Source organism: Cupressus sempervirens, chromosome 11 (genome assembly GCF_028749045.1).
Source record: "Cupressus sempervirens isolate cs-2001-9-10 chromosome 11, ASM2874904v1, whole genome shotgun sequence".
Classification (NCBI taxonomy): domain Eukaryota; kingdom Viridiplantae; phylum Streptophyta; class Pinopsida; order Cupressales; family Cupressaceae; genus Cupressus; species Cupressus sempervirens.
Window position 1 is genome coordinate 569162233 of NC_143128.1, and position 27750 is coordinate 569189982.

General features: G+C 35.9%; 1 protein-coding gene across 1 annotated transcript in view; it reads left to right on the forward strand.

Annotated features, from left to right (window-relative positions):
• The window catches only part of LOC149530903 (uncharacterized), a 266245-nt gene that overhangs the window by 189741 nt on the left and 48754 nt on the right, over positions 1 to 27750 (forward strand). The window lies entirely within an intron of this gene.

A 27750-nucleotide genomic window follows, 5' to 3' on the forward strand; every position in this document is an offset into this window, starting at 1 on the left:
TCATAATTTTAAGTTGGTTTTACAATGAACTAAAATCTCTCCTTCGTTGCATGTGAAATCTTTTCTCTTTGTATCCACCATTTTTGAGTTGATTAAGGTTTTCAGTGATGAAGATCCAAGTTCCAACTGACCACTTTTGGTACTTTTGTTGATAAAGTAGTATACATTGTGAATACAAAACCTTTCACTATAGATGTTACTTGTTTATATAAATAATATTATCATTTTCGAGTTTTAGTACCCTGTGATATATGTTGTTGCCTCTCCTATTTCCGTGCTGATTGGCGACATTTGGATAGATGAATAGTCTTAGGTATTCAATATAAGTGTTTTAAAAGGATGTGATCTTTTATACCCCCTATGCATGGCATTTTGGGTTTTATATTGATTATTTTGCAAGATACTCATACTTTTGGAAACTTGGGAAGTGCATGGGTTGAGTAAATTTTACAAGTTGAATTTTGGGATTTGACCATGAATTGCCCAAAATATTGACAAAATTGTTTAGTTTTTAGTTCTTGGGCATGGGCACAAGGTATATCAACGCTTTTACCAAGGTTGCAACTAGATAGGTTGCTTGGAGACTCCAAATACTGATACCAATACTAGTACAATTGCTTTTCAAAATAACAAATGAGGCTACTTGGAGACGCCAAATTATCTCTTAATATAATTTAATAATTTGTAGAAAATCTGAAAATATAATTACATTAAACTATTGAAACAAAAACAATGAACAGGCTACATGTCTAACATCAACATTGAAGTTTAAATACACAAATTGACAATCTAATGTCATAAAACTTTGGTGAAATAAACTAACTAAATTAATTGTTTTGAAATTGTCCAAATAAATTAAATATTAAAAGGATTGCTTTATTTTAATCAATTTAATTAAAAGTGACTAAAATAAAATAAGTAATATTAAAATTCAAATTAATAAAGTTTGCCAGCTTCCTGGAGGTGCTACATTACAAGGTGATAATTAATATCTAGGTGAAAAGCTAAAGTGAAATTGAAATACAATTTTAGTTGTTTATTGGGGCCACTTTAAGTCATAACTTATCATCTAACTAGGCCAACACCATGAATAAAAGGGAGTTTGAATTAATAAAGTGACTTTATTATAATGTCAACTATAAATTATAACATAAAGTTCATTTCTAGAAATGCTCTCAAAATATAGAAGATGCTATAACAGGAGGAAAAAGGGAATTGTGAAGGCATCTTGGAGATTGTTATTTTATTTTCATTCTTTTCTTTGTGAGCTTTAAGCTTTACTTGAAGAACCAGAAAAATTCTAGGTAGAAACCTCCTTGGTTTTACTTTAGGATTTACATGTGCATTACATTGTTCAATTGTTTAGACAACTATCCTATCCTTGGCAATGGCTCGGAGATATTCACAATGTCATTGTGAGGGCTGCTTTTGTAATGTCCTCTCCTTAGGTAGGACAATTGACAATTGGGGTTGGCCTATTATATAGTGCCTATAGGCCAACTAATTATATATGGGACTTGTTCTTGGGCTTATGGAGACATATAAGGGCTTTGTAAGCTAGTATGGCTAGATTGATAGTCTCCTAGATTTTAGGAGGAATCCCTAATTTTTAGGGATAGAATAGAGTTGAGCAGCACACATTTTAGATATGTGGAATCAGCCTAGACACTTTTGGTGCAATTTATTTTTTACAAGAACTCCTAAATTTTAAAAGTTCACCAGTGAGCATGTAGTAGTCGAATGGTAGCAGTGAACAGGTTGCATTAGATAGAATTTAGATAGGGGTCCAAATGAGTAAGTTATGAATAAATTGGAAATAATTTGATAGCATAGGTTTGGTAGGGAGAATTTAAGGGAAATGCTCCAAACCAAGTCACTAGAAACACATGGAAGCACAATACCACAGATTTAGGAAACAACAAAATTCAATTGATTTTATGCAGATCCAATGGAGTTTGATTACAATTTGCCGGGCATAATGCCTACCCGGTTGCAGCCTCCAGTTACAATGAAAATTTAACATAGAAGTTGGGATGCTCAAGAGCTTAACCTCCAAATCTTATCTTCTCAGAGTTCTCTCAAAATGTCTAACCTCTAAACATTGTCTACATTACTATATAATAATCTAGACACATAAGTCAGTTGACAAATTACAAAATAGGAAACGTATTACAAAGAATAGGTCTTGCCCCAAATGGAATCAACGACCACTCAAATATGATATGAAGAGTCTTGGGCTTATGATTAGGTATACACATGATCCAAAAAGCCACATGCAAAGCCACAAAAGATTGCAAGAAGAGACAAACTTCACCAAAGAAAATTTCCACACTCTACGCGAAGTGCCAACAAAGAACATGCCTCGAGAAAGGATAAAAAATAACTCGCCAGTGACAAAACATTAAGATCCGCAATCAAAGGCATGGGATCCATGATAGGTCCACATTTGAAGCAGTGTGCTCGCAGATGAAGCAAACACGAACATCGAGACCGTTCACACAATCAACACACTAGAAACAAAGTGAAATCTATTTAGTTGATGCAAGATTGCCAATGAACCCAAGATGCTCTTGCATCAAACACCTGGGGTAAATAAGAAAAATGATGTCCACAACAAGAAACATGCACACTCTGAGCAAAATCATAATGATCTAACGTAGACTAAGCAAAGCATGTATTGTCTTCCGCTGGTTTGTTCTGCCATTGAACTAGATGCTCCATCTAATCCTTTCATCTGGTGCTTTTACCAACTCTTGTATCTAAGTGCCATATTCCTTATTTTCCTCTAGTAGAATTTAACAAAACAAAATAAAATAAAAATAATAAAATGAATAAATAAATTATAATATGATTTATTATTCAATTAACATTGATATACTAATTAATATAATATAATATTATATAAATAGCACAATATGATATTATATAATCATGGATAAAAATATGATATTATTATCTCATCGTAATAGTAATAATGATAGAAGAAGAATATAGTTAACAAGTATTTAATGAATAGATGAATATAATTTTATAAATGATACAAATAGTAATAACTATAATAATAAATGATAAGAAATAGACTAAATAAAATAATATTACATATAACAAATATATAAATGTTAAAATAGAATTTTTACTACCAAAAGACGTGATGATTGAAATCAGAAATATAAAATAGAGGAAAAAGTATATATATGAGGGGAAGGGATAAGACTAAAGGGGGAAGAAAAAAGATGGAGGAAAAAAAGGAACTCGGGAAGGAAGAGGGCTATTAATATCAATCACATACATTGCATTCGTGAGTTGGATGATTGAATTTTATCCATTATCACATCCAAGTCTGAACATAAGGTTGAGGACTTCAAGAAACTCCTACGTAGCCATCTAGCTGGTCTGTAGGCAATGCTACCAACTGCAATCATAGAGTTTTATGCTTGTGGTCTCCATACTCATCATTCACAAGTATGTCGCTAATTCCCAAAATGCAGATAGGAATGGGAAATGGACAGAAGCAACAGTGAGAAACAAAGGGAATAATCATTACAATTAGCGCATGTAAATACCTTCACTGTACGACATACACTCACCAAATCATGAGGGAGACTTCATGTGGAATATATTAGGTGACGAAGATAAGCTTCAAGCATCAACTTGGAATGGACAAGAACATTAACACTAGAGATCACGTATATTTATATGGTTCACCATCCTTATGGTCCAAGCGTGACATATTTGGGCTTTCTAGAATGTAGTTGACAGTCGGGAACACTCAAGAAGAAATAAGGGGACCTCTGCCAATTCAATTGGAAGAAAGAAAAATACTATGTAGCCCAAGGACGCGTCCCCAGCCAAAAGAGCCATGTTTTCGTGATGGGGACGAGGTGACGGGTATGGGACATCTCCTAGCCATCCCCAACATTTGCAAATCACCAGGGGATGTCTTTGAAACTTGGGGATGCTTGGGAAAGAGATGATATAGAAAGGGGACACCTAGACGTCCCCTGAAAAAATCAAGTACAACTGACTGTCCCTAATTGTTTGCATGCATAAGATAAAAAAGTGAACATTAAATAATAATTTTAAGGCTCCCAACTTGCGCCCATGTGGGCCCGACCCTTCCAAATGCCCTAAAAGGTTTAAAGACACCACATTTTAGTTGTTTTGTCATTTGTTTGGTTTTCATTTTGTGTTGCAGCTGCTGAAGTTTTCATTTTGCAAGAAGAGAAGGTGATATTTTTGCTTCCAACGGCTTGACTGAGCGTTTGAGCTTCCATTTTGTGAACCAAGTAAGTATGAAACTCTTTATGCTTCCTTTTTTCAAATTTAAAATAGATTTGCAGTTTGAAAAATCTGATTTTTTTCATCGTTTTAGCTAATATTTGTATTGCATATTTAAATCTCAAAACAAAACATAATGAGCAGCAGTGGGAGCACTAGTAGTGGTGTTGATGAGGAAGAAAATGTTGTTGGGGCTGATATTGCTAGTAGTCGGACTAGGAAAAGAGCCGATCCTAAATCTTATTTGTTTAAATGCCCTTCCACCATTATGAAGAATTTTGTCAAGGGTCCTTTCAATAGGAAAAAACTACCTCTTCTCCAATATGTCACACCTAGGCCAAAATATAAAAAGAATTCAAGAGGGACTAGGGTGTGGGATTGCCATGTTTGTCTTGATGATTTTAGGGGCAGCTATACAAGGGTGAAGTCAACACTTTTTTGATGTTACATGTCATGGAGTCAAAGCTTGTCCTAACTTGATTGATGAACAAAGATTAGAATGCCAAAAATTGCACTTAGAGGTTGAAATGGAGGGGCAAAATTTGACAATGGCATCACCATCTATTCCCTCACAATCATCTAGGCATATGTCATCCACCATTGGTACTAGTGGCAGCCCTACTGAGTCTTAAGGGAAGAGAAATATGAGTAGTGGTGAGAGGGGTTTTGTGGAAAGTAGGTTTAATGCACAGACAAAGGAAAAGTGTGAGGCATTCGTTGGTAGATTCCTTGTTGCTAATGGTACCCCATATCATGCAACCCGTTCCACTTATTTTAAGAAAATGGTGAAAGATATATTGAACATGAATCCCTCATTTGTACCCCCTGGTGAGCATAAGCTACAAACCACCATCCTAGATGAAGAGTACTCAAAGGTTACTTTGTTATTTGAGGATACGAAACACACTTGGGTTAGGACGGGCTGCTCTATTGTGATGGATGGGTGGACCAATGTTAGACATCGACCACTCATCAATATCATTGTCACATCCCTTGCTAGCTCTTATTTTTCGAAAGCCATAGATTTCTTGGGAAAGAAGGATGCAAAAATCCAGTTCACCATTTTGAGAGATACCATAGAGGAGGTTGGGTTGTCTAGTTTTGTATAGGTTAGCACAGATCCTGCACCTGCGTGCAAATTAGCTGCTATGATGATAGAGGGCGCTTATAGGCATATCTTTTGGACCCCTCGTTGTGTTCATTCCTTATACAATGTATTGAAGGACATAGGGAAGATTGAATGGGTGAAACAGGTGGTGCTAGAAGCTAGAGAAGTGCAAATGTTTATTTGCAACCACCACACTTCACTTGCTCTATTAGTTTACTTTTGGTTTGTTATAACTTTAAGTTATTTAAATTTTATATTTATAAGTGTTACAAACTTATATGTGATGTTTGTAATCATTAATGTTTAAAATTATTAATATTTTAAATTTAAATTTATATTTGTTGCTATAGGTATTGCACATATTTCATCTTGATGGAGGGGATGATTGAGGTGTATGAGGCCCTTCAATTGATGGTGGTGGATCCAAAGTGGGGATGATGGTCTCATTCTAAGTCCTCTGAAGGAAAAACAATGAAGCAAAGGATCCTTGTTAAGAGTTGGTGGTCCGTAATGAGGTAAGTTGCTGATTTTTAAATTTAATGTTATTCTCTGGTTTGCTGATTTTCCTACTAACAGTCTTAAAATTCATAAATTTCTAATTTTGATTTTAACTTTTGTTTGCATCTTGCAAATACATTTTCTTTGTCATAACACCCATTGTAGATGTCATTAGATATGTTGATACTGGCACTCCTAGTTTGGGAGGGATCTATGAGGTTATTGACAACATGTTGGGGGAAATAAAGAGAATTGTTGCAGCAAAGGATCCTACGTTGGGGTTTTATGAGGAGCATATTACGCCTATTTTGACGCGGAGGTGGAACATGATGAATGCCCTGCTGCATATGGCAGCCTTCGCTCTAAATCCCAAATGTTATGCACAGTTGGGTGGAAGGGGCCTCCCATGTGATGATTCCGAGGTATTGGATGGCTTCACAAGAGCAATTGATAAGATATAGTGAGCTCAAGATGCTTCTACTCTTTGTGCACAGTTCGTTGACTTCACCAACCTTTTGTAATGTTCCTGACCTCTGTGTGCATGCAACAAACAAGAATATGGTTCTTGATTTTTGTTTGGTATGTAACATGAAGTACGGATACTAAAATTGGGGCCGTACAATAATACTGGAGGGGAGTCGAGACGATGTTGGAGGCCATTCAGTAATGTTGAAGGGAAGTAGGGACGATGCTGGAGGTCGTATGGTAATGCTGGAGGGGAGTAGGGACGATGCTGGAGGTTGTTAGAGATGATGCCAGAGGCCCTACGGTAATACTGGAGGGGAGTAGGGATGATGCTGGAGGCCGTATGGTAATGTTGGAGGGTAGTAGGGACGATGCTGGAGGCTGTTCGATAATGTTGGAGGGGAGTAAGGACAATGCTGGAGGCTGTACGTAATGCTGGTGGGGAGTAGGGACGATGTTGGAGGTTGCACGGTAATGTTGGAGGGGAGTAGGGATGATGTTGGAGGTTGTACAGTAATGCTAGAGGGGAGTAGGGACGATGTTGGAGGTTGTACAGTAATGCTAGAGGGGAGTAAGGAAGCCGTACGGGTAAAGAGAAAGTCGTACGAAAATGTCTAGATGCCATACGTTACAACAATGAATGCGAAATTCGTTCATACACAAGACAAATAGATCAGATACAAGATTAGAAACTTGAATACAAATAATTTCTTCAATATATGTTGAAAGATGGTGCTCCGATTTGCTAGATCTGAGCGAAGTGCAACACGTGATGGTATAGGGTGAGGATTGAATCCCATCGAAACTGGGAGAGCCAAATAGGGAAGATCTTTCACTTCTGAAATGGCGAACAAGAGAGAATCCTACTGGAATTCGCAGTACAAAAGAAATAATCCAAATCACATACCAACTACAACCTACAAGCCATGCTTAAATACCTGTCGGAAAATTTTTCGAAGGTGTACAAAGATAGCCGACAACGACACAAACTACAGAAACAAAAATAAAAATGGGTCCGAGATACATTAAATCAATCGGCTTGTTACAAAAGTTTGATTTATTATTTATTTTATAATGGGAACATTACAATCCTCTCGTCCCAACATTTGCTTGTCCTCAAGCAAATGCAAACCCGGTTCTAAGAAACCTTCCGTCATCAGTTCCTTTAGTTCCAAGTCAGGCTCTAAGTAGATCTTCCCATTGAAGTAAATGATGTCATCAATAACCTTGTATTTTTTATCGTGTACATAACCATCCATCAACTCACATGCAAAAGTGTTCTTGGAATACTTGGCCAATAGATGAGCCTACTACTTATCCAAGGAATGTGGTGAGGTGTTGACTATCTTGTTTTGATCTGTAGCGTCTGGAGCAAAATCCTGTTTAAAAATTGTCTCTATTTTCTTGATTGTGACTGCTCTCGATCCTTTATTTGTCATTCCTCTTAGCAACACCTTCTTGCCATCTATCTCGAATGAAAAGTCCATCCTTTTGAAACTTTGTGTGTACTGGTCAAGAGTTTCCAACCACTGGATGCCCAAATGATATCAGTATCAATCAAATCTATGACAAAGGAATCATTTGCCAGGGTATAGTTTCCCATGGAAATTTGTAGCCGTGGGATCACATGAGTGCAAGGTAACAAGGTTCCTCCTGCAACCTTAACCTCAAATCCTCCGTGCTCAACTGCTTGCAGGGCTTTACTAGTGACCAAAAATGAATTGATGAAATTGAGTGTGGCACCACTATCAATCATGATTGGGACTCGTTTTCCATGAAGTGTGCCGCGAACTCTGAAGATACCACCTCCAATTAGTGTAGTGAGGGTAGCAATGGAACCCCCTTTTTGTATTAGGGCATTTATTCTCTCCTGCTGGGTAATTTCTTTATTAGTCGCTACAGGTATTTGTTCTTCATCGTCATCAGGCATCACCTCAATGTAATGAAACTTTCCCTTCCCGAGGCAGCAATGACCAGGACCCCATGGTTCTTTGCACGTGAAATAGAGCTTTTTCCTTTGGAGTTCTTGCCGAGATTCTTCATCTAACTGAGGTTTTTTTCTGAATTGGCTCCTTGTCTTTGTCTTCTTGTGAGGATGGTGTTGGTGTAACTACGTGAGTTTTGGAGGAAGATGCAACCATGTCACTCACCTTCGTAATAGCTTTGTTGAGTGTACCCAGGTTGAACCCTTTGATCCAGCCTCTCAAAGGCTCTCTCAGCCCATCCATGAATAACACAATTTGACGTCTTTCACAGATGTCTGTGACTAATACGGACAACGTTTGGAACTCAGTGACAGTTGTCTATCGTGCCCGTTTGCTTTAACTGAGCTAGATCTTTGAAGTTTAGCTCAGGATCCTTCCCATCGAAACAATCAATGAGTCTCTCAGTAAACTCAACATAAGAGGTCACTTGGTCGTGACTGAGAGTGACCATTCCATGATGCCACCACTCATGTGCCACTCCTTCCAGATGAAGTGCTGCAAACTTGATTGCTTCCTCTTCGGGCATTGGATTGAGTTGGAAATAGGTATCTGCCTTTAGGACCCATGACTATGCAGTAATGACTTCAGATCCATCAAATGGCGAAAAGTTCACCTTTCCGATCTTTCTCCTAACATCATCATTAAAATTATTGCGATTTCCTCCGCCAGAATATCTCATTCTTAGATCAACACAGTCTCTATAAGTTATATCTCCTTTCATATTTGCGTTTTGCCAATCATTCCGAAATTTTTCTTGCATTTCCTCAAAAGTGGCCTCTCTTCCTTTGTGTGGTGCTTCCGTCCTTGAAAGGAAGATGGGTATTGAGAGTTGAGAGCGAGAGGGTTGAAAGTTTGTCCTTCCGGAAACAGAATCATCGCTATGCCCATTTTGTTCTCCTGTAGTCTTTCTCTCGGCCAATTTTTGTAGAGTTTCTTGCATAAGCCTTTGGGTTTCGTTGATTTGCATTTGATTTCTATTCAACTCTCTTAAAAGATTCATGAGTTCTGTCGTAGGATCCTGATGATCTGCCATTCTATCAATAGGGTTATTTTGTTTTCTCCTCCGAGTATAAACTTGCATTCACTTCCACTAGGCAGGCAAGATCAAAAGCTCTGATACCACTGTAATGTTCTCGAAGGTTTCGGAAAATTTCCCAAACGGTTTCGGAGATGCTCCCATGTTGTGCGGTCACAGCTCAACACGAGAGCATGTCCAAAACTGTTTGGGAAATTTTTCGAAACCTTCGGGAACATCTCCAAAACTGTTCGGGAACATTACAATGGTATCAGAGCTTTTGATCTTGCTTGCCTGGTGGAAGTGAATGCAAGTTTATACTCGGAGGAGAAAACGAAATAACCTTATTGATAGAATGACAGATCATCAGGATCCTACGATAGAACTCATGAATCTTTTAAGAGAGCTAAATAGAAATCAAATGCAAATCAACGAAGGGCTCATCTATTGGCCAAGTACTCCAAGAACTCTTTTGCATGTGAGTTGATGGATGGTTATGTACACGATGAAAAATACAAGGTTATTGATGACATCATTTACTTCAATGGGAAGATCTACTTAGTGCCTGACTCGAAAGTAAAGGAATTGATGATAGAAGGTTTCTTAGAACTGGGTTTGCATTTGCTTGAGGACAAGCAAATTTTGGGACGGGAGGACTGTAATGTTCCCGTTATAAAATAAATAATAAATCAAACTTTTGTAACGGGCCAATTGATTTAATGTATCTTAGACCCATTTTTATTGGTACAAGAGAAATAATCCAAATTGCATACCAACCACAACCTACAAGTCGTGCTTAAATACCCATCGGAAAACTTTCCGAGGGTGTACAAAGATAGCAAAGGGTGACACAAACTAGGGAAACAAAAATGAAAATGGGTCTGGGATACATTAAATCAATCGGCCTATTAAAAAAGTTTGATTTATTATTTATTTTATAACGGAACATTACACCTTCGCGGTGGAAACTTGGGTAAGCCACAAGCAATGTTGGATAGAGTTGTTTTGGCATAGAGAGATCCTATTGGATGGTGGACCTGACATGGGAGAGATACACTTGAGTTAAAAATACTTGTCACTCGCCTCCTTGCAAAGGTTGTTAGTTCCTTAGTTGCAGAGAGGAATTGGTCCACATATTCATAGATCCACTCTATCAAGAGGAACAAACTTACCTCTAAAACAATAGAGAAGCTAGTGGCAGTGCATCATGCTCTTCGACTTGTGGATCGTTAGACTCCAGAGTATAGGCAAACACCAGCTTTTCAGTAGGATGTTGAGCCTGAGGATATAGCCCAGATAGATGAGGATCGCATAGCACCAGAATTGGTTAGGGTTCCATTAGATGAGACTACGCTTCCTGTGGAGGATGATAGTGAGGAGGACTTTGATTTTGATGCCATGGTGGTAGAGGCAGAATAGGAGCAGCAATCTGCTTCATTTTTCTTTTTTTTCTTTTTTATGTTGAACTTGAACATGATTATGATACATTGATACTTATTACTTTATGGCAGCCCCATAGCCTTTGGGCCTATAGTTTGGGTATATTTAGATTTAGATATTCAGATTTATCATTATGATATTATTCACTGATATTGATATGCATTTTGACAATTAAGTACTAAAATTGGATATTATTTCCTAGATGACATTCAAATGTTGTACTAAAATAATGTTGTATATTATTTCCGGCTGTCCCCATCTCAGAAATTCGGGGGAACATAGTATATTACATATAGTCAGATCTTTTCAAAGAGAGGAAATATCATGGACAAGTAAGGAAGGCATCCAACATGGTGCAACATATAACTGTAATATAATCGGGACATACTTGTAGCTAAGTAATTTGAAATATACCCAGGAGCATTTGATTGATGTTATTTGTCATTATCATCATTGTAAGTGTAGATTTTCCCAATGAAGCACTCTTTCAACCATGTCCTCTCTCTCACCTTCTTAATGTTCTTGAAGCAATATGTGTGCAAGGGAAGATGGTATGGAATGTCTATGCCCAACAACTTTGATCTAAACAAATGCTCCTTGAATTGTGAATCCTCTGTCATCAATCCATTGGGATAATCATCCTTCAGTATTTCTTGGTGTTGACTAGTTGAAGACTCGAAATGCTATCACTAGTTCTATATATCAATTGCAAGCCCTTCTGCTATTGATACGATAGTCATTAATATCAGGGATGCATATCCATTGCCTACTGATATATATGGGAAGCCATTGGACATTGTTTCAAGACATATTCACTCATTATAGTAGTTAACAAATACAAGCGATAAATGATCTTAGAGAGGTATCTATTACTATGGATTTCTTGTTGTTGATTGGAGAACTAAAGATATATATGTAGATGGTTGCTGAAATATAGTAAGAGTTGATGTGCTATGATGGTTACTAAAACAATGGTTAATATGTATAAAGTTGACCATAAAGTCTAATTGCAATCACAAATAGATATTGGGCCTTATTTATTTGTAAAAGAATTCTCTTCATAGAGGTAAGTAAGTTCTACAAATATCATTGGCTGAGAATTCTAAATGGCAAATCATAGCTTGCCAAAGAAGGAGCAAATTGAATTTTGGAAGAAAGACAAATACTCAAAAGACAGAAATAGATTACATTCGCAAGGATGTGTAGGGTGCCATTAACAGATTTCATTTGACACTCTATATGCCCATCTCTTCTGTTTTCAGTAACATGATTGCATTAAATCTTGAAGGCTGATAGGATTGGATAAAGAAATGGAGACAAATAAAAGATTGAGGACACCATGCACTTACACAATCCTTATGTGGAGGAGATCGATGAGTTCATAAAGTGTTTAGATGCATACCTTCTTGGCACAAAGTTACAAGAGATAATGTTGCAAGCGTTAAGGAAGGGAAGTTGAAGCTGCATATAACGGGCTTATCATGAATGCAAGTCTTGTAGTATATTCGAAGGATTCCATTAAACACATACACATATGGTATGATGGAATGTCCCCCTATTTGGGTCCTGAATGGAATGTTGGAACCTACAACAAATTGTCAGTACAATAGACAAAAAAAAAAAGTATAAATCTATGTTAGAAATATTGAGCTAATAATATAAATACTATCCTCTCTAACCATTCGTAATCCTTCGAAAGAAACTCTTCTCAAATCACCTAACCCTCTAGTGAGAATTGCTTCCCAATTAGGTAACCATCAAATAAAGAGCATATTCTTAAGGCCTCTTTCGGGATCTCTAATGAATCACTTGGCAGAGATTCCACCTCGACCAAGTCTCTTGTCTCTGACATATGCATATGTTTGACCACTACAATATATATATTGCCCCTAAGGGATTCTCTATAAAACCCTCGCTGGAATCAAATTTGAGATTATGACGTTCGATTTACGAATGTCCTCTTTCTCTATAAGAGATTTGACATTCATTATAATGTCCTCTACCAAGGTCTACTTGGTCTTTAATAATATGAGCTCTTATTAAAGTTATATGTCATACCTCTATTTGGAAAGACTTATTCAAAACTTTACTTTGATCACCCGATACTAGTCTTAAGTGTTTGCTCTGCTATTGAATTGATTGTGATTCCCCTGATATGTGCAGTGTCTATCTTTGAGTGTTGTTTTTATAAAATGATAGTCACTAACTATCTCTTGATATGTGCAGTGTCTATCTTTGGGTGTTATTTTTATCAAATGACAGTCATTAAGTATTATCCCTGTCTTATGTATTAATGTCTGGATTTATCTTTTGTTCTTATATGGTGTTGGTGTTTGAGATTTATCTCTGAGTATGCATGAATGTGAGAAATGTTTTGAAGACACTAGATATATACATCAAGGAAATGAGGAAGAACATTGATGAAGGTAAGAAGTTGTATGGAGAATGCACCTTGTCATACAATTACCTATCAGATTTTGAGAATAAGATCAAAGGCCAAATGAGTGAGCTTCAAACACTCACTACTAGATTGTAACGACCTGAGGCAAGCATTGAAGATCTTGAAACCGAAGTGGAGAAAATTCACAATGCTATCAGAGGCATTGAAATTGATAAGGAACTGGTAATCATAAGGTTTCCTACTCTTAGAGAAATTGTCACCTAAAATCAGTATTTTACAAAGGCAATTGGAGGAGTGTCTTGCAGCTAAGGCCTCCTATGACAAGATTGCCTATACTAACTTGAGCACGGTAGAAGTGGCATCCTATGCACTTTGCGCACTCATCAGCATATTTGACACAATCAAGGAGAACTTGAAGAAAGATCTAGAGCAACTGAAACTTAGTTTTGTAGATTGTTTCCTAGAATGACAAGTTGATCAACAAGAGGAAACACAGTTTTTGACACCTTTGCTATTGATGTCAAAGGGGGAGAAGTATATGTAAAGAAAATTGTATATGTATAAAGGAGAAGTATATATGTATATGTAAGGGGGAGTACACCTACGTAGCATTGTAAAGAGTGATAAGGAATGTAATGATCCATCAAAACATAAATAAAATATTTCTTGTTTTGAAGGCAATTTTTGTGTAGTAACTTTTTGTATTCATTTTTGATGACATCATTTTGGGACTTAGCCAATTTTTCCAAATGTTGCCATCAATGCCAAAAGGGGAGATTGTTGGCAATATGGCTAGCTAGATGTCTAGAGCATAGTTTTAAAAAATTGCGATATATCGCTAATATCACGAGATATTGCGAGCAAAATTGCCAGTCGATATAATCGCCAAATAAATCGTTGACGATATTTTGAAAAAATTGCACTGCATTTGGGATAAAAAAATCATGGTTTTTACTATTTTTGGGTCAAAAAACTGTTGATTAAGTCAACTTGAAAAACAATAAAGTTTTCAAAAAAATGTTTGGAGTTTTTTCATTTTCCTGCATGCTGCAATGGCTAAGAAAAGTGCTGCGATTGCTGCCAAGGAAAGGTGCGATTGTTGAGGACTATTAAGGCACATAGATTCAGACTGTTGAGAAAATATAGAAGCACAGATTTAGACACAGGAACTATTTCGACGATATGCCTCAAAGACGCCATCACATGGAGTGCTGATTGTAGGATACACACATAATGATTTTTCTCTTCAACATGTTATAGTAAACATATTTGGAAATTTAATGTATATTTGTCTAAGTATGCTAGATTTCATCCCGAATGAATGACTTGGAAAGTCAACGCATAGTAGTCAAATCTCCTCATTAACACATCACTATTATGCTCTGATATACACAACAACATCACTATATATATTTTTATAGAGCTATAAGATGTAAATTTATATAAGTTATGCATTGATGATCTTGAGTTTATAGATAAGTTTATAATATACAAATTTTAATTTATTTGAATTGGTTTTGTGAATTTATAATACTGTATAATACATATTTATATTACTATCATACTATATATTAATACTAAAGTAGTATAATATTGTATATTAAGAAATTCATTATAGAGAGTTATAAATTAATAACTGTATATCCAATAAATTATAAAACTGTACATTTGTTCTTAATGCTAATATGCATATGCATTGTTTATTGATAGCATTTATAAGTTTATAGTGTTTTTTAATTATAAATTCATTATAGAGAACAAATTTATTTATTTATAGTCTTCATAATTATTTATTAATATATATCTATATAAAAACTATATATTTTCAAATGTTTGATAAAAGTGTCGATTTATTGCCGATTATTTTATTGAAGTTTTGGCGATTCCGAGTTTTTCAAAAAATTTGAGCTAGCCGAGATATTGCTGAAACCGAGTTTTTCAACTATGGTCTGGAGTATTGTCATTTATGGCAACATGTATCTAGTATTTCATTTATACAATCACAGTTAGAAAATTGTCTAAGTGTTAGACAGATTGCTGCAGTACAGAGACAAATACGACATGTATGGATGACTGAGTTCGAGTTAGGACATGCGTAGTTAAGAATCGTCAGATGACAACATGATGATGACGTATGTAAGTGCGTAGACCTATACAGACGGTATGATGCAAGTTGCAGACAAGATACCACTTCGGTTATTTAACATAACGAAACATTGAATATCAGAGAATTGGATCATATGACTTAAGTAATTATTTTGGTGACAAAATAATTACTAAGTCATTATGGGCCAACATCGTAGATGTTTACCTAAGTCATTTTAATATTTGATCAAGTGTGTGAAAGCATTAAGGCCGACTGAGCAGAGATTTATTAGTTTGCAAGATATAAGTAAAGATCATATCTTGCACAGATGAGATGTGATTGATATGAAGAATGAATGTGATGCGAACTATTGTGAAGAAAGCCTATATGATATATGAGACTTTTGTAATGCGAGATTTGATGTATGATCAGGGCATGTGTGAGATAGAACAGTAAGATAGTATTGTATGTATACTTACTTTTGTGAAGAAACTATATTGTATAATTGCATGTTATGGCAGTGGGCTCTTCTTGTATACATTGTATTTGTTCTACCAACTCCTAACTGGGTTGAGGCTTCTAACAAGGCCTAGTCCTCTAACAAGGACTCGAGACACTATATGTATTTCATAGACTCCTAATAGGCTCAATATCCTTAATAGGATTCTATTGTTTAGTGAATCATCTTGTGGGTACCATCCCCATCGGGGTTTTCCTTTGGCTAGGGTTTCACTAGTTAACAAATAATGATGTTATGAGTTCTCTTTGTGCATGGTTATATTTACTGTTTAATTTTGTTGGTTTACTTTCATATGCAAGTTATAAAGTAATTAACAATATTTAGTTTTGGGCAAAAGTTTGTAGAATACTGATTCAACCACTCCTTCAGTATTATCTATTTCTAACAATTGGTTACAGAGCCCAATCACTCAGAGGAGGCTTAATAGCTTGAGTAAGATCCCTATAGATATGGAACAGTTGAAAAGGAACCTTGAAGAAACTCTTGAACAAATTGATCTTCTTACAGAAGAAAGAGACAACCTGAAAAATAGGTATGAAGATACAAAAGTCTCCATTAGTAAACCGAAAGACAAGATTGATGATCTGAAATCTGGTAAGGAATAAATTTGCAGACTAGTAACAATGAGGAAGTAGGAGTTCTCAAGAAAGAAAGTGAGATTTTGAAACATGAGTTGAAAATTGTTGAGCTTAAGTTGAGTCTTAAGAAAGACGACAGTAAGAATGAACCTAATATGAAATCTGAGAATGCAAACCGTAGATACCAATTGAGTAGTAACATCTGAATTAGATTCTATCAAGATGGAGCATGCAGAATTAGAAAAGTATAATGCCACTGTGAAAGGAGAATCGACACAAGCTAAGCAACAATTAGAAAAACTTTATTCCTATAGTGAGAAAATTGATGCACAGATATTCCACTAGAGACCTTTATATGACAAGACAGGTCTTGGATATCTTATTGGAGAAAAGTCAGCAAAGAAAATTGAAATTTAGGAAAGAACCAGCTCCGGTTTTCCCTAAAGAATCTGATATGAGTAAGATTGAATCAAGCACAACTACTGAAGTATCTAAAGAGATTGAACTAGTTGATTTGTCTATGAAACATGGTGAACCAAAGAAAATAGAGCAAGTTAATAAACCTCAACAAGATGAACCATCCAAGGAAGTTAAACATAAATTCAGAGGTAGATGTTTCATATGCAATTAAGTTGGTTATATGAAAAGAGATTGCATAGGTAAGTCTTTTAAACCTATTACTAATTTCTATTGTTATAATTGTCATGGTTATGGACATAAAGCAATAGATTGCAAGAAACCTGAGTTTGATAGTAATAATGGGAATAGTAGAATGTTTAGGAATACTAACCCTGCAAGTAATGTAAGAGGAAGATCACAAAACGGATCTAATGATCTCAAAAGATCTAATAGCGAAAGGAAACATGTTGTATGTTACAAGTGTAACGATCCTGGACATATTGCAAGGAATTGCAGAGCACTTGAAAATCAGAATGGAACTAATCAAAGAAGAAATGCATCTGTATGTTAGTTATGTAATAACTTTGGACACACATCAGGATTCTATAGAATGGACAGAAGGAACTTCAACAGGAATCCCAATTATAGAAGGAACAATAATAGGAATGATAGAATGAATGATAATAATAATGATAACAATCCGAAAGAAATAGTAAAAGAGCATGTTGAGGAATTTAAAGTAAGTATTTGTGAAAGCTAATGATCCAGAACGATCTTATACAATTTTGGAGGAATAGTATTTTGATGCACCTGATGAGAAATTGAAGCTTGAAATTGTTTGACCCATCCTATTTGAATTAAGCATTTCTAGTAGAAGTAGAACGTTAGTTGATCAAAATTGATGAGAGATTGTGAATTAGGAGTTGCGCAATCAATATAAGGTAGAGGACATAGAGTGGAAGCTATGGTCAAGTGTGCAAGCATTTGTGCAATCACAGTAAGCCGTACAGAAGAAAACAAGTTCACTGGTAAGCAGTGACAATTTTTAGAAGTAGTAGCAGATGCGCATTCTATGTGGATTAAGATTTAAAGCAATTTAAGGATTGCAAGTAAGATTGTGAGTACCATTTGATCGTGCTAAGAGTTTGGAGCAATTAGTCAACGATTTGACAACGAATTCAAGTGCGAAGAAAGGCGTTTGAAGTGCGAATTGTAGAAGCCCTAAAACACGACGTTAAAGGTATTTTACGAAACTTTTGTTGGAATTTCTAGTATATTCTGTAAGCAACATGGCAAGCCAATGAATGTGTGATATAAGTGATAGACCCATATATAAGTTCAAGCAACACGCATTTGTTTCTCTCATAGATGATCCGTTAGGAGTGTTTTCTCAAATCTCACCAAATGTACTTCATGTAGAGGACATTAGAAGTTACATTGACTATAAATTTGAGAGCATTGGTGATGGGGATATCCATAAGGGTTTAGGAGTTATGTGTAATGGTGACCTAAACCTAAATCCTGAATGTGCATACCTGAATGGGCTAAACTTGATTAAGTACATGTTCTACACAGAATTTGATAATCATGAATGGACTAGAATCATTTTGAGTAGAGTTCATGAAGAGATGTTTTGAATAGGTGATGTACTAGTCACAATTGACAATGACCTAATTCATAACATCACAGGTCTAAGTAATGAAGGATGCAATCCAGTGAACAACAAGAATGTAAGAAACATAGTTGAAACAAACTCATATACTAGGTTTGATGGAAGGAACATGAAGGTTGACATGATTCAGGAGAGAGGAGTCAAAGTGTTGAGCAAAATTTTAGGATATAAGTTGAATCACAGTTCTAGAGGGAACTCTGTGCCAGCAAGATTCATGCATGCAACTTATGTTATGGCAGTTGAGAAAAGGAAGGTAAACTTGTGTGAGATAGTCGGATTACAGTTGTTAGACAACATTGTGAAGCTAAAGAAGACTAAGAATGCAGTCTCTACATTTGAATCTTTGTTAACACATCTATTCTTCTATGCATCCAAGCAATTCCCTGGCATGACAAGTTGGGAAAGTGATGAATGTTCTATGAAGCTAGTAACACAATGTTATAGGGCCAGATTGGAGAATGGCAGTGACATTGATAGATTGATGAAGAAATTTCAATTTGAAATGAAAAAGAGATACAAAATCCCTCCCTCTATGGTGGAGAAGTACAAAGATGAGAAATGTTTCACGGTGGAAATTGATACTACTTGTATGGAAGTAGTAGAACCTAGGGTGAAGTTCATTGAACCCATGGGATATGAAATGAATGAAGAACTCATTGAAGGTTACGCACATATCATATTGCAGTTGGAGGACGCATAATGCCCTAGATGGGGTACATGAGGAAAACATGAAGGAAGTTCATTCTGAAATTCATAGCAAGGAGATTAAAAGGAATGTGGAGAAGAAGATAGATTCCATTCTCAAGGAATCTGGTACGACAAAAGAAGAATTTAATGAAATCAATGGGATAGCAATAAAGACAAAAGCTAATTGGCAGTCTGAGGTGTTAGTAGCTACACCTATTTCTATTGTAGCACCATCTGAAGGGTAATAGTTACATCACCTATGGTGTGGACACCTACTGCAACTTATGCAACAGTTGCATAAGTGCAACCAGTTAGAGTACAACGTGACATAATTCCTTAGGTACCCCTCTATTCCTTAGATCCTCCCTTTGTAGAAAATAATGTCATTTGAGGCTTTAAAATCTTTTTTATATACCTTCCCTTCGAATATTTCAGTCATAGTTTGATCCTTAGCATAATCTGCTATTATTTCATCTTTCCAATTTCTGGATATGCAAGAAATAGTGTTAACGTGGGGTCTCCTGAACAAGGCGTTTGTTGCTCTATTTGTCACTCCTTTAACATACTCTATGTAAAAATCATATGCTTGAATTTTGCTTACCCATTTTTGTTGCCTATCGTTTACGTCCCTCTGATTTAGGAAGAAGCGTAGGCTATTATGATCTATTTTGACTATAAATTTTCCACAAACTAAATATTGACGAAATTTTGCCAAGGTGTGCATTATTGCCAACATATCTTTGTCATAAATAGAATAATTTTTTAAACTCTTGTGAGTTTGTGGCTTTCAAAAGTTATAGGATGTATCCTTTGCTTTAGTACTGCCCCTATGCCATCTCATGAGGCATCACATTGTAATTCAAATGGTATGGAGGAATCTAGTATGGCTAATACTGGTCATGGGCTCATAACAACTTTTGTCTATACGAAAGCTTGTTGTGCTCTTTCATCCCAAGTGAAGGCTCCTTTCTTGGTCAAATCTGTAAGAGGGGTTGCAATTTTTGAGAATCCTTCAACAATTCTTTGATGGTAACTGTATAGTCGTGCAAATCCTCTAAGCTGTGTAAGGCTTCTAGATTTCACCCATGCCTTGATAGCTTTGATCTTTTCTTCGTCCACACTTTTTCTATTGATTTTGTGTGCAATGTAAAGTATTTCCTCAAGTCCGAATTCACACTTCGAGATTTTAGCATATCTAATTTCTTTCTCTAAAATGCTTAGGACTTCCTTGATGTATTCTAGGTGTTCCTCCCAGGTCTTACTATAAATGAGAATGTCATCAAAGAATATGAGGAGGAATTTCTGTAGCTGTTTTTTGAAGGTATGGTTCATATAGGATTGAAAAGTTGCTGGTGCATTCGTGAGTCCAAAGGGAAGTACAAGGAATTCGAAATGTCCATAATGGCATCTGAATGTTGTTTTTGGTATATCCTCTTCTTTCATTTTGATTTGATGATATCCTAATATTATATCAATTTTTGAGAAATAACAAGCTCCATGTAATTCATCCATTAGTTGATCAATTCTAGGGATAGGGTATCTATTTTTAATAGTTTTCTTATTTAATGCCTGATAGTCGATACACATTTTTCATAGTTCCATCTTTCTTTTGACTAATACTATTGATGATGCAAACGGGCTGCTACTAGGTTGTATATGTCCCATTTCTAAGAGTTCCTTGATAGTTTTGTCTATTTCTTCTTTATATTTTTGAGGATGTCTGTATGGGGTAGTGATTACAGGTTTTGCGCCTTCCAATTCAGTGGTGTGTTCAAAACCTCTTTTAGGGGGAAGTCTTGGAGGTACATCTTCAAATACCTTTTTATACTTCTTAAGGGTGGGCTGAATCTCTACATGGAATGTTCTCTCTTTAGTGAGATTATTATCCAAAATCATACATTGGGCTATCATCTCTCCTTTGTCATGTTTTAGTATATTCTCCATTTACATTTTTGAAGCATATTTCTAGATTTGGTCCATCCATGATAAAATGTCCAAGGGAGTTTATCCATGGCATTCCCAAGATGATATCATTTTGTATGTTTGCTACATAAAAGTTTCTTTTAATTATATGGCCGTTAATGATGATTTCCACTTGTGTAACCATCTTTCTACTACTATTTAGGGTGTCATTTGCCAATTTGACCCTAAACCCTTCAAAATCTTGAGTTTGTAGCCTTCTTTTTGCTACCAAGTGTTTGCTGATAAAGTCATGAGAAGCTCTTCTATCCACTAGCGCAATCACCTTCTGCCCCTTAAGCACGCCTTTGATGCAGAAGAGGCTGTTCTCTTCTTGGGATATGACTGTCAAATTGCCTTGTTCTGATTTCTCTACCCTAGCCTTCTTGTTTGTTTCTTCAATTTAATTTATGTGTCCTTTTTTACGTCGATGACCTCGTCCCCAGGGTTCCCTACATTTAAAGCAGATTTTTTTTGGATTAACTCTTCCTGTTGAGGGCATTTATGTCCAGTGCTCCAAGGTTTGTTACAGAAGTAGCATGGTTTATCTTGGTTATCCCTACTGGTTCCCTCATTCTAGGGTAATGTTTTGGAGGGAAGGTTTCCAGGTCTCTCATTATTAGATTCAATCATTTTGTCCTTTCTTATGGCTTCTTCTAGGTTTTGTGGCTCATGAGGTTTCACCATGGTTTTTGTGGATTCTTTAAGGCCTTGGAGAAACATACATGTGAGTCTCTTTTGGGACAAATTGGGAATCATGACTGAAATTTCATGGAATTGTTTGACATATTGATGTAATGACCCTATTTACTTAAGATGTGTTAACTCTTGGAAGTACCACTCAGTATCTTTCTCATCAAATCTATTCATGAGATTTTGGGAGAATTCTTCATAAGACTTTACATTTTTATGCCCTAATGAGATATGCCCTTAGGACCTCCAATCATGTGCTGCTCCCCCTGAAAGAATGATGGCAAATTGGAGTGCTTCTTCTTTTATCATGGGATTTAGGATAAAGAATGTATTCAGTTTTTCTAACCATTGATGAGCTGTCATCTCCCTTGATCCATTAAAGGTTGGGATTGCAACTTTGTTTAGTTTGTGTTTGAGTTCTTCATTCACATAACCTTTGGACCTTTCTCTTCTTTTATCTGCACAAAATTCCTTAAAACAAACTACTTGTCAGATGTGTGGTTCTAAGACTGCATAAGCTCTTGCAATATCTTTGGTGCTTGTTAAAGGTTGCTCTACCCCTTCCTCGTCTCTTTGGTTTTTTCTTCTAGGTAGGAATGTAGGTTGTGGAAGACTTGAAGTTATATTATTATTTTCAGAATGGATTGAACTAGTTTTCCTCCCTAGGTTTTGTTGATTTCTTAAATTATTGATTGAGTCTCCCATGTTTTGTAAGGCTTGTAGGAGGGCCTGATTTGATTTCTCCATCTAGTTTAATAGAGTTTGATTGGTTTGGTTAGTTTGCTCCATATATGATCTTACTTCATTTGCTAAGTTGTTCATTGTAGTTTTTGTTCTCCTCTCGTAAGTCTGTGTAAGCCTTTACCCACAGGGTGACAGGATTATGCTCTAATACCACTGTGATGTCCACGGGGCTATTACATATCATAACCATCACCATAATTTTACTAAAGATACCTAGATGAGACACAAGATTGAAATGGATCTTATGGGTCAACAATATAAGAGTGAGAATATTACATTGTAGCGGGAATAATAATCAATGTTAGATTCCCACTTGAACCCTCTTTAGAAGGGAGATGTTCCATTCTCAAATAATCTAAGAAGGAAATTTTTAATTTAATATCTATGGACCTTGTTCTACAGATAACGTATTTCTAATCCTTGATTATTACATTTATCTATCTATTGTAGTCTCACTCTTAATTGTATTTCTGTATGTACTGTAATGTTCCCGTTATAAAATAAATTATTAATCAAATATTGTTAATGAGTCAATTGATTTAGTATATCTCGGACCCATTTTGTTTTTGTTTGCGTAGGTAGGTGTTGGCATCAGCTATGTTTGTACACTCTCGGAAAGGTTTCCCCGACAGGTATTTAAGCATGGCTTGTAGGTAGTTGTTGGTATGTGATTTGGATTATTTCTTTGTATTGTGAATTCCTGTTGGGATTCTCTGTTGTTCGCCATTTTGGAAGTGAAAGATCTTCTCGACTAGACTATTGTGTTTTCGGTGGGATTCAACCCTCACCTTATTCAGTTGCATGTAATACTTCGTTCCAATTTGGCAAATCCACACACCATCTTTGTTACAGATTCATAGATACATAGATACATACATACATACATACATACACATATATATATCTAGTGTTGGTCTATACTATTTGCACTGCCATTATTTTGGCGAATATATGTTTTAACAACTGGTTTATGACCTGTTCTACACCCACTGTATGAACTGTGTATTTTCTATTGCTTCTCCATACATACCGTATGGCTTAGACAACTCCACAACCGTATGGTTGCCCTCATCTCACTATACGGCTTTGCTATTCCTCACCGTACGGTTGCCCCATCAACTAGTACGACCACTGCTCCATCCAACCTGTACGACCATACCTATATTCCATCGTACGGACAACAGTTGTATCCCCTCAAACATGTGCGACCCTCACATACCTATCAAGCATCTACCGTATGGCCCCAAGTTGTCTATACACCATCCGTACACCATTCCCCAATACCGTATGGCCAATTCCTAACTGCATTTCATTGTCACTGTACAACGGGTTTCTACCATTAGATACTGACGTACTGTCATCCCAACTAGCATCTTTGGCAAACAATTGACAGAAGTGAAATGGATCATTACATGTACTTCAGAGTTATCTGTCTTGATCTTTTCCTTTATGTCTGGGGAAGTTCTTGCAAGAAAAGAAGGTTGGTACTTTACACATGCTACCAAATATTGTGTAGATTCATTCTTATGATAGTAGCTACAAAGAAGTTGTGACTTAGAATTAATTAGTCATTTGTTGATTAGGCTGGATAAAGTGAGGCTTTTGAAGCGAATATCTTTGATAATTGAGGTTATGAGTATCCTTCTATATTAAGAGGGAGTCTAAAGATACATGTGTGTGACTGTTGATGGGCCTACCCCTGCGTATATCATGAGGAAGTGATGACTTCTCTCTATAAAGTTGAAAGTTTGATATCAACATTTATGTAATTGCATGATTTTGATGGGCCTACCCATGTGTATATCATGAGGAAGCGATGACTTGTCTCTAGAAAGTTGAAAGATTGATATCAGATTTAGAGGGAGTTCGACAATTTATCTCAGGCATCCTTGGACGAAGAGAGCTTTTAAGGGAGCTGCAAGAGGATATGACTTCCTAGAATCTTTGTTTTGACGGAGAATTTCAAGGTGAAATTCCTTGTTAATGAATTCTTCTCTACAAAAGAAAAGTTCGAGGTGAAATTCCTTGTAATGCATTCTTTACTGTAAGTAAGAAGTTTAAGGTGAAAGCCCTTTGTTTCACCCTCTAGGAGCAACTATGGTGGATCCACCCTTTGACATGGTTCATGGTGGATATCATGTGAGTTTCTACATGGTTTTATTGGAAAACATTATGAGAGGTGATGATCTTTCATCGATGTTTGTGTTGTGAGTTCACTATTGTAAGGAGACGATCTTTAGAATGATTCGACCTATTATCATGATGGACTACATTAAGTTGTCCTGGAATGTGTTGGAGATCATGATAATGAACATATGATGATAGAATTTATTAACTTGTTGCTTCGAAATGTGTCAGAGATCATGATACTACATTTTTTGTTCTTGAGTTCTTGATCTATTATCATGATAGACTTCATTCACTTGTCCTAGAATGTGTCAGAGAGCATTATAACTAATGTATCACAATAGACTACGTTAAGTTGATGTTTCAGAGTGTGCTGAAGATAGTGATACTTGTTATAATGGAGACTACTTTGTTGTCCCTGAGATCAAGGTTTTTATGTGATAGACTACATTCAGTATTGTCCTAGAGTGTGTGGTAAATCAAATAACTCATATCTTTCTAGGATATGATATTCTTGTCGATAGGCATCTTTGTGTTGATGGTAGTGCTCTTATCACAAGGATGTGAGATTGATATGATTGTTCAAAAATAGATCACCATTTTGTCAAATAGTGGTTTTGTTTAAATCCTCCCTTGCTAAGAGGGAGTGTTGCTGAAATAGCATCCCTCGAATTATATCTGATTTTATGGATATATATTGATATGCTTAAATATGTAATTCCAAGAATATCATGTTGAAATGATATCACTCTATGTGCTTGAGACCATAATGTGTTCTACAAGAATCCTCCCTAGCTAAGAGGGAGTTTTAATGTTGTAGCTTCAGACAGATTGAATAGGCTAGAGTTAATCTCCAATGGTTATTGGTTAAAATTATTGCATTTGATTAAACATCAATTATATATATATATATATATATATATATATATATATATATTGCTGTTAATAATGTCTGATGGTTATTAGCTTATCATAACCAATATTGATTAACATAGAGACATATCTCTTCATGAGAGATGTCTATTTTTTTCCTATATATATGCATTTGGATCTGCACTTGGAACACACAGAAATAATTGGAAGTGTTATTACATTTGCAGTGTTCCTTACCCTTAACAACAAGTTCTATAAACCCAAGAAGAATATTGTATTAATATTGAGCTCTAGACAGCAATTCACTAGAGGAAAATAGGGGACATGACACTAAAATCCTCTCAATTCCATTTGTTTTGTCTTAGGATATGTTGGGTGGATATTGTAACAGTTTTGGGTAAAATCCAGTCGCAAAATAGGATGACCGGCCATAGCTTGTTAGACATAGTTTCTTCTTTAAAGGGAAGGCTCCCCTTCTCACCATTCCTTGGATCAACTGAAGGTAAGCAAGAAGTCGAGAGATTTTGTAAAAAGGTGTTACCAAATATTTTTTCCTTTTAACTTTCAAGAAAGAATCCACTTACTTGTGGAGCAAGTAATGGGCAGGGTGAAATCTCTAACTACAGTTCTATCTAAAAGCTAAAAACAGTGATATTGATAAACCAACACTAACTCAAAGGCTAGCTGAAAGTGTACTGATTTGGCTCTAAGTCTAATTGTAATTCTATATGAATAATCTTTACTAATAGGGCACAAAAGCTTCTAAAAGTAAAGATATTCTAATTATTTTGTGAATCAAAAAAAAGATATAAGCTACAAACAAAGCTTTTAGTCTATATATCTCTACAATTGCTCCTAGTCAAAGCTCTGTCTTTAATTGCTTCTTAACTCTTTTTACACTCAATTATCAAGAACACAAGATCACATGAATCAAAGATAACATATGTAAATCATAGACAAAGCTTCTAATTCGCGCAAGAAACAATCACACTAAATCAAAGTTCAATTTCAATTGTTCCTTTGTATTCACTTTTCTATCAAAATAGTGCTACACAATCAAAGTTCTACTAGTACAATTTCTCCAGAGCTCTCTTGCATACAATAAAAGATGTTTTTTACAATGAGGGGGGCACTCCTTATATAGGCAAAGGAGTTGAGAAAAAGATGGAGGAAAAACTGGGAGCAATTGAACCAACTTTGACCCAGTCCAACTGACAAGAGAAATTATTGAGTTACATGTCATTACACATGTAAATCGTATTACATATAATTGCAGATTTACATCCTCTTCAATTACAAACATGAAATAAGAAGAAGAAAGATGGAAGTGGATTAAAACTGTTGATTCTAAATGAATGAATGCTATAAATGGTCGGCAAAGGCCTTGTACTTGATGCAATCCTGGATGATAACAGGATTGGGAGTTCCTGTATTTTGTGCTACTAAATTCATCTTGATAATCATAGTGTTCTGTCTTTTGATTCCCCTATCTCTCTTTGATGAATTGCCCGTTGTCATTTGAAATCTTGATGTGATCAAACTTTTTCTCGTTTGAGTTGTCATGAATTCTCTATAGATTGGAACATTATGGAGTCTTTGACACTTTGAAGACCTTGATGATGTCCGAATGTAAGCTCGGAACAACTTTTCACAACATGTGAGACAGAGTCTCTCCTACCTTAAAGGGAGGGCTCCCCCTTCTTACCATTCCTTGGATCAACTCAAGGTAAGCAAGAAGTCGAGAGATTTTGTAAAAGGGTGTTACCAATATTCTTTTCTCTTAACTTTCAGGAAGGAATCCACTTACCCATGGAGCAAGTAATGGGCAGAGTGAAATGTCTAACTACACTTATATCTAAAAGCTGAAAACCATGATACTGATAAATCAACACTAACTCAAAGGCTAGTTGAAAGTGTACCTATTTGGCTCTAAGTCCAGTCGTAATTCTATATGAATAATCTTTACTAATAGGGCACAAAGACTTCCAAAAGTAAAGATATCCTAATTATATTGTGAATCAAGAAAAAGATATAAGGTACACATGAAGCTTTTAGTTTATATATTTCTACAATTGCTCCTAGTCAAAGCTCTGGCTCCAATTGCTTCTTAACTCTTTTTACACTCAATTATCAAGAACACAAGATCAGATAAATCAAAGATAGCATATGCAAATCACAAAAAAAGCTTCTAATTTGCACAAGTATTAATCACACTAAATCAA